Source organism: Bos indicus x Bos taurus, chromosome 22, assembly GCF_003369695.1.
Source record: "Bos indicus x Bos taurus breed Angus x Brahman F1 hybrid chromosome 22, Bos_hybrid_MaternalHap_v2.0, whole genome shotgun sequence".
Lineage (NCBI taxonomy): Eukaryota > Metazoa > Chordata > Mammalia > Artiodactyla > Bovidae > Bos > Bos indicus x Bos taurus.
The window spans coordinates 42708673-42718102 of NC_040097.1; the positions used below are offsets into that span (position 1 = coordinate 42708673).

Consider the following 9430-nt stretch of genomic DNA (forward strand, 5'->3'; position numbering starts at 1 on the left):
CCCAACTGTGAATGGTTCTTCCCACTGGCAAGACAGACAGGAAGGGTTAGAGGAACATGGGGAATTTTACTTTAATTAATCTTCTGTTTTAAGATTCTGTGAAATGTGATGAGTTACCAGCTTTTTTTTTTCTTTAAAAAAATAAAAATTATGAAAATGGTTTCAAATGTTTTCAGGATCAGAGGGTCTACGATACTGCTATGAATTAAGTCTGTTCTCAGCTTTTGAGGGACTGAAAATATATTAAAATAACCAGAAATGTTATATGATCAACTCTAGAGCAACAGCACAAAGCTCAGGAGATGTACAGACAAAAGAACATTTCAGTTTGTTAGGAAGCCCTCCCAGAAGATAACTGGGCCAGTGCTTGAGTGACATATAGAGCTGGGTCAAGATATTTTGGGCAGATTACAGGAGCCAAGGCAGGTGAAGGGCACATTATGGGGAGAGGTGGCCACTTAGCTTGACTAGGGGACAGGCTCAAGACTCCACCATGGTTACTGCTCTGAAAGCTGGGTCGGAGTAAAACAAGATGTAAGTAAGTAAACACCACAGCTGGCAGAATTCATTTTGGCTGAATTCCCAAACCTGTGGATTTTCTACTAAACTTCATACCTTTTCTCTGACAAAATTTCCCTGGAGTAGGACTTCCCTGGTGGTCTAGAGGCTAAGATGCTGCACTCCCAATGCAGGGGCCCAGGTTCAATCCCTGGTCAGGGAACTAGATCCCACTTGCACTCCCAATGCAGGGGGCCCAGGTTCAATCCCTGGTCAGGAACTAGATCCCACTTGCACTCCCAATGCAGGGGGCCCAGGTTCAATCCCTGGTCAGGGAACTAGATCCCACTTGCACTCCCAATGCAGGGGGCCCAGGTTCAATCCCTGGTCAGGGAACTAGATCCCACTTGCTGCAACTAAGAGTTCGCATACCACAACTATGACTGACCTGGCACAGCCAAATAAATAAATAACTTTTAAAAAATGCCCTGAGTGTGGCATCCTCACACAAAGCCTTCCTTCTAAAGGTGAATGCCTGCTTTATATTTAGTTTATCAAAGGAAGAGAATCCCAAATAATAGCCTTCTTAGCTTCAGCTTTTTTAATTAATTAATTTTAACTAGAAAATAATTACTTTACAATATTGTGGTGTTTTTGTCATACATCAACATGAATCAGCCACAGGTGTACATGTGTCCACCCATCCTGAGCTCCCCTTCCACCTCCCTCCCCACCTTATCCCTCTGGGTTGTCCCAGAGCACCAGCTTTGGGTGCCCTGCTTCATGCCCTAGAACTCACACTGGTTATCTATTTTACATATGGTAATGTACATGTTTCAATAATATTCTCTCAAATCATCCCACCCTAGCCTTCTCCCACTGAATTAGCTTCAGCTTTTAAACTTTTCCTACGAAAGCAATATCCATGATTGTGTTCCTTACCAGTGACCTACAAGGATAGATGAGTTGGAGTATTTCTGCCTCCGCTTTACAGTGAAGGTCATGGGGACACATACACTCTGCCAAATGGTAACTTGGCTGGAACTCAAGTTCACATGTCTGGTGCCTCCAGTCTAGAGAGCCTCTCATTAGATCATGCCATAAAATGACAATAGTCTTTAAAAACAGAAGTAAATATCTGACGGCACATGCCATCATTCTCAATTCTCCCCTCTTAACACTGACTTCACAGCAGCACCTCAGAGAATATACTGGAAAAAAGATATTCATTTCTCCATGAAATTTCTTTCAGTACCCCTTTTATCCTCACTGTTGAATAAGGTAACACTTGACTGGTTAATCCCCAAAGAAGTCAAAATCCATAGGTATAAATCAGTGATTCAAAAAGACAAAAGGAGAGAAGCTGGTGCTTTGCAAGCGTAAGAAAGAGGGAAGTCACTTTGATTTGATCAGGAGTTAATTTACCTTCAAGAAGAAAAGAGGGTTACATGACAGGTCACCAGCAACTGGCCTGTTGGTCTTTGCTTTGTAAATTTACTTTTGTGATTACTCACAATCATTCTGAGAAAAAAAATGCAGTGTCTTAAACTACTTTTGTCTTTATATGACTTAATGTCTCTGAACCTCTATCTCCTTATCTAAAAATGAAGACAACAATCATAATATTGAGTGATAATAATAAAAATGATCTGAAAGGCTGGCCACAGTTCTGCTACCATTCAAGCTGGAATAACAGGAAGTAGATTTATCCTCTCACCTGAAACAGTGACTTTCAAAACACTCAACAACAAGTAATAAAGGACACTGATACCCAAGAGATGAAAAATAAATAAGATAAGTCCTAGAATTGTCCTAGATTACTGCCTTGAGGGAGTTTTCTCTCTAAAAAAATATTTAAAGAAAATGGATCAAACTCTTTCTAAGTAATGCAGCTACAAAACAAAATTAAGCTTTAAAAATGTTTATAAGGATACAAAAAATATCCAGCAAAAAGTGACATAAAATTCATAATGTCTGGCATCCAATGAAACATCACCAAGTATTCAAAAAGCATAAAAGTGTAACCTATAATGAGGAGAAAAATCAATTGCTCAAAACCAACCCAAACATGGAACAGGAGTCAGAATTAGCAGATAAGAACATTAAAACAGTTACTATAATTCTATTCTATAAAGCTCAAAAATTTAAGCTGAAAGCTATTTTTTAAAAGATCAAAATAGAATATCTGAGGTAAAAACTAAAACGTTTTAGATATAAAGTATACAGCCCCCTCAACTTTGAGATGATCATCAGGACAGCCTTTTCCTGGGGACTCCAGAACCCTAGCCCTCACCCAAGCACTCAGATACCTACTGCTGTTTGCCAACATCTGATATCTTCGATTGCACATCATCACCACCAAGAACTCCATTAGATAGGTATGATTACCTCCTGTATACACTAAAGAGTCTTTTGAGATCTTAGAGTCACACAGTAAGTGGTGGTGCCAAGGCTCAAGGCTAGAGCCAGGCTCTCTCCTGCTACACCATGGTGGGTTGGCAGGGGTAGCGTGGCAAAGGGAAAAAGACTGGTTCCTGAAGAGCAGGAGACCCAAAAACTAGTCCAGGTCAGCTTTCCTCTCACAGAGAACTTGCCAAGTCCTACCACTCTCCAAACTCTGAGTCACTAGCCATCTGTAAGGAGGGGCTTTAAGCTGCTAAGTCACTTCAGTTGTGTCCAACTCTGTGAGACCCCATAGACGGCAGCCCACCAGGCTCCCCCGTCCCTGGGATTCTCCAGGCAAGAACACTGGAGTGGGTTGCCATTTCCTTCTCCAATGCATGAAAGTGAAAAGTGAAAGTGAAGTCGCTCAGTCGCGTCCAACCCTCAGTGACTCCATGGACTGCAGCCTTCCAGGCTCCTCCATCCATGGGATTTTCCAGGCAAGAGTACTAGAGTGGGGTGCCATTGCCTTCTCAGGGGCTTTAAGCTGGACGATATTAATAACAATACTACTGGCAGCCTCCTTTTCCCAAGTCCTCATGCAATATGGGGTACTGTGCTGGGAGGACTGAACTGGCTGGAACAGGGACCCTGGATTCAAACCCTGGTTCCACTACTTATTCCTGAGTGACCTTGGGCAAGTGCCTTCAGTTTTCTGTTTGCTCACCTGTAAAATGGAGATTACAAACAATGCTTCCTTCAGAGTTGCCCTCGGGATTTCATTAGTATAGACAAAGGTTCTTAGAACTGCATTTGCATTTAATGTGGCTGTTGCCATGTTGCCATCTTTGCCTTAGTTATCTCACTTGATACTCTCAGCAACCCTCTGAAGTAGAGACTGTAGTCTCCATATAGACAAGGAAACTCAGACTCAGTAAGTCTACTTAACTTGTCCAAAGCCACAGGGTCAGTTAAGGTTAAGATGGGAATTTGAACCCAAGTTTACCTGACTCTAATATCCAGGTTCTCAACCCCTGCTACACATCATCCCACTACATCAGGGATTCTCAATCTTGTCACCAGGACTTTTGGAGCCAGATAATTCCCGCCGTCCTTTTATATAGTTCATGAGGTTCTCACGACAAGAGTCCTGCCATGCCGCAGTCCAAGAGTCAGACACGACTGGGCGACTGAACAACAATTCTTGTTGTGGGAGGCTGTTCTGTGCACTGTAGAACATTTAGCAACCCCTTGGCCTCTACTCACTAGGCACCATTTCCCTCTAGTTATGACAGCTAACCTCAGGTATTGACTAATGTCCCCAGGGTGGGGTGAAACTGCCCCGAGTGGAGATGCAAGATGCTCCCTGAGGTCAATTTCACTCTAACATTTCTATTTCTGTTAGAACTAGACCAATGACAGGAGAGCAGAGAAAATTTTTATTTTACTTTATTTTTATTTTATCATCAAAAATAAACAAAACTGAGTGGAAACCTCCTTCTCAGGACATGCCTATCTCATCCTTATATGGTGGCAGCTACAAGGCACCTTTGTGCTAATTAAAGAAAGGTGTGCTCACTCAATAGACAAATAACTCCATTGCACCTCCTTCACCTTTTATCATCTTTGAAGTTGGCATGTGTCTTATCATCAATGGTCTATCAAGATGTGACTGGTGGCATCTCATCTTTCTTAAGTGTACAAAAGATAATGGTACATCTTAAAATCAACAGCATCCTAAATGTGTATGATACATCATTTGCAAAAACACCACACACATAATAACCGGGAGAACACAGATTAGAAAAAGTCATCACCTCTGAGCAGAGTTGGTCCAAACGCCATGGCTTGGCTAAGTGAATGGTGCACTGGCATGAATAAAAAGGTGTCCCTTCATCCAGGCAGGCACAGGGCTTGGAGGAGAGGGCACAGACTGCATTTCAGCCCCAGGGGCATTTGTGTCACACCCAACCTCACAGCAATACATGGTGAGCATGCTGTCCCTCATGATTCACTGACTACTTCTGCACAACTCCAGGGGCTATGAATGAATATATCATCGAAGACCACTGGATGCTATACATGGCTTCTCAAATCCAGAAATAATTTCGAGTTGCAATTTCTTGAAATGGTTTTTCACTTTTTTCCAAACCCCAACAAAGCAGGTTGTTTTACAGACTGAGAATGGCAACCAATTACCTGCAACTCAAAAGCAAATGACTAAACACCCACAATATGATATTCTTTATGTTAAAAAAAAAAAGGAAATGCTCCCTCAACAGGAGACAAATGTAGCAAAAAGTCTATTAATATTGTTTCCCAAAGAAGAATGAGTTAGTATAAAACTGAGGACAACAGCCATACATCTTTCTCTGTCTTCATAACATACAACCTTTCAAATCGATGTGATTACTTGTGAGGTCAAAGTTCCTCTATTTTTTTTTTCTTCTTGGAAGCTGTGTGTGCCTTAATGTGCTTTAAATGTGCAATAAAAATATAATGAAAAACATACATTTATTTAATGTGGCTGCTACAATATATGCTATAAAGCCCAAATCCTACAAAGTTGAATTTTATGGCATTTCTTAAACCTGCTCCTGCAACTTGGAGCTGCCCTACTATACTGGTCAGAATTGAGTGTTTCTCTCTCCCACCTGCAGCTTCCAAGAAAGTGACTGAGCTAGAACTTGGAGTTTCCATTCCTGCTTCTTTTATTCTTTTTTCCCTTCCAGCATCACCCTCACATTGTTCCTTAACTGTCCTCATCTTCCCAGTGTCTCCCACCATATTTCATTATGAAGACATGCATGCTAGCAATGGCTCATCAGAAAACCCAAAACAGACCACCTCTGGCCAAAACCACCATTTTTTCCATTCATTTTTCTTGGCTATACCGTGTGGCATGGGAGATCTTAGTTCTCCAAAAAGGAATCGAATCTGTGACCCCTTTGTTGGAAGTGGGCAGAGTATTAACCACTTGACTACCAGGGAAGTCCCCCAAATCACCTTTTATACTAATGTGTTAAACAGTGTAGTTAAATCAGGGTTCATGAAACTATAGCCCTCCTCTATGTTTACAAATAAAGTTTTATTGGCACACAGCCTTGCTCTGTGTTTAGGTATTATTGAAACCTAATGCTCTCTATACCTAATACACTCTCATGCTACAAATGCAGAGTATAGGAGTCGAAACAGAGACTGTACAGACCAAAAAGCCAAAAACATTTACTATCTAGCCCTTTACAGGAAAAATTTGCCAACACCTGGATCAGAGCCAGGTCTCCAGAGCTAAAAGGTCCAGGTTCATATTCCAGCTCTCTGCTTTACAGCTCTGAGTGCCTGGGTAACCTAATTACCCTATCTGTACTGCAATTTCCTCTGAGTCAGATGGGGATAATAAAAAGAGCCGACATCATGGGATTTTGAAAATGCACAGCACTTACTACAGTTTCTGCATGCACTGAGGCAAGAACTCAAGAGTTGGGTTTTGTTATCTTGCCAACCTGCATCCTCTGCTCTCTAGCATTTCCCTGCTTTAGCTCCCCAAATGACAGAAAAGTCAGTCTACTGCTCCAGTTCTTCCCTTCCTAACCTTTGTCTTCTCAACCCACTGCTTCATCCCATACCTTCAGCAACCCCACGGGACCTCTTAGATCTGTGTGCAAGACCCTACACATACCCAAGTCCTCCCACTTCCAGAATCTCTATTTCTTCCTACTTTTCAGTGGCTTCTCATACTGCAGACCACATTCCTCTTGGGGATGGCCTTCCTCACTGGGAATATCCATCAAAGGTCATGGTATGACTGTTGCAGTTGCTCTAGGTTCTCATGCTCTAGAGAAACACAGTTCTTCTCCCTGAACTTAACCCCTCATGAAGCCGTTATTAGCACATTGTTACAGCGACCAGATCCTACCCACACAGAGCGAGCCTTGCAGGTCCTCAGTCTTCACTCCAGCATCTGCCTAATGACATGATGATCTATTATCAGGACCCACTGAGGACTAAAGACAACCTTGCTTCCTTGAAAACAATCACCATAGTTTGGGTTCCCCCAAAAAGCAGCCACCGAGACAAGACTGGAAAAAAGTAACTATTTTATTTGGGAAGTAATCTTGGGAAAGATTGGAAGAGAAGAGGGAAGTAAAGCAGAAAAGGGAGAAAAGAAGCAAGAGAAGGTGTGTAATCAGGAAACTTATGATGGTGGCAACAGGGGCTAAATTCTGATAGGGATCTATCAGAGATAGAGCTCAGGACAGGTGTCTGCAAGTCATCCCTTGAGGATAAGGAAGCACCCTTTGAGGCTCTATCCCTCACTTCTGATCAGTCACTGGTTGAGGGATGCTTCCTAAGGTGGTAATTATCTGGCCCTCTTAGCCTGCAAGGCATGCATGGATGTCAAGTGGAAGTGAGACCAGAGTGCACTGAAATGGTGAAGAGGCAAGGGGATGGGGCGCCTCTAGCATCAGAAACAACTGCGTCTAATTACTGCGTCAAATGAACTGCCCCCAACAGGAAGGAGAGGATGGATTTAGGGTGAGGGGAGACTTCAGTTTTACCTAGGAACTAAAATATGCTTGTTAAATAAAGTTGCCACGTGGCCATGAGAAAACAATCACCTTAACCAAAGGCAACTGGAAGTATTAGGATTTGGAAAAAAGAATACTTATTCTTCTGATAGGATTGCTCGGGATGTTTGAAATAAGAGCAGCTCTCTACTGTCAAGTTATTATTAATGTTACTAGACTGTCATTCAAGCTCTGTTTTCATTTCATTTGTCCTAGAAGAAAATGTCCCCTTTCTCTGCACTTAAGATGTATCATTTTGCCTCACTAGTACTACAGAGCACAGGAGTACTTCCTTATGACATATCAAGAAGTTTTTTATACTTTTATTTTCCTTTACATAAACACAGCTGACACTGGAGTTTTTAGTTTGGTCTATATTTGACAATGCAGTAAGTGACAGACAAAGATATTTTTACATTAAGCATCCATCTCCAATGCATTCATTTTTGTGGCCATATATGTTCAGGCACTCATTTCATCAACTACTAGTTTTTTTAATATTTATTGTATCGTTTGTTAAAGGCAGAAGGAAGGTGTTAAATAATTAATAACCCAAAATCTCTGCCTTCAGAGAGTTTAAAATATTGATATAATCACACTGCAGAGAACCTCTGTCATTCTGGGTCTGCCCAGCATCCTTCCCTCCTTTTGGTGATGGTGCCCTGATCTCAACACACATAGCCCAACTCTTATTTCAATGTTGAGTCATCTGACCCAGGCTAGTCCATCAGCTCACTGATGACTCAGTGATTGGTCTAGAAGTGACCACATGATCAAGTTATCTTATCAGAGTGAACTCCAGGAAGAGGTGCTTCCTCGTTTTCCTGTTGAATTTGAGCCAAAAACAACTTGGGCTGGAGCTCCTGCAGCCATTTAGCGTCCACGAGAAGAGAAGCAATCAAAGAATGCAGCTAAAACAGAGGAAGTGGAGCTGAAAGCTTAGTGAGTGGGGATGAAATTTTGATACCTCTGGACCAAACTTTCACCTCTCTCTGGACATGTTCGTGATAGCACCTAACAAGGTCCCTTTTACGGTTAGGCCAGTTCACAGTAGATTTTCCAATAAATAGAGGTTTTACCAACCCAAAGTGAAATCAAATGACTTTCTCTGATGAGGAATTTTTCACATGCCCCTCAATTCCACAAGACAACAATGCAATGTGGCCACTGAGAGATTAAATGTTTCCTTCGGATGTCAAGACAGAAATATAGAGCATACAACCACAGAGGTATGATTCTTGATCTTGATGTTCACTGGTCAGAGCCCATCCAGCAAGCTCACAAATTCAAGCTACATTACCAGATAAAAGGAAGACACTCAGAGGAGGAAGAGCAGAATGAGGTACTTTCTGAAAACCACATCATGAGAAAGATTGAAATACTTGAGATATCTATCAGAGAGGGGGAAAAAAGGCAGAAATCATAATTTCACAGCTATGACTATAAAATTTTATATTTGTATCATTACTTGACTTGTGTGAATGACTGGGACATTACAAGGACTACCAAATCCGTAAGGTCCTCCTGGTAAATGTGCTTCAAGTCAGCCTTTGGCTTTTGACTTTGGCTGAGGGGCTGAAAATCTGACAACACGCTTTGCTGGTCTGTCAAAGTTAGCCTAAAGGTCGAAAACATCGATGCTATTTGAAGTTTAATTTATTACAGGCAGTACTGGAGTACGGTCTGTGGTCCACTCATACAGTACTACCTGGTCTCATCTGTCACCAAAGGTAAAGCAGAAGCAGTTCTCACATTGGAAGAGCCAGACACAACTTAAAAGACACTCTAATGTAACGCAGGTGCCTGATCAATGCGTTCACCACCCTGCCTGCCCAAGCTCTTCAATCTTAGGCAAATAAACAGCATTCAGGAATTTACCTAACAAATACTGAGCACAGTACATTGTATAGGTAAACTGTAGTGGACGGGTATATAATTCAGCAGATACAATCTACGCCCTTAAAGAACTTATCAGTTGGTGT

General features: G+C 41.8%; 1 non-coding gene across 1 annotated transcript; it reads left to right on the forward strand.

Annotated features, from left to right (window-relative positions):
- The first annotated feature begins 649 nt into the window (after positions 1 to 649).
- Positions 650 to 721, forward strand: TRNAG-CCC. The gene has a single exon. It is a non-coding gene; the product is annotated as a tRNA-Gly (tRNA).
- Positions 722 to 9430: the final 8709 nt, after the last annotated feature.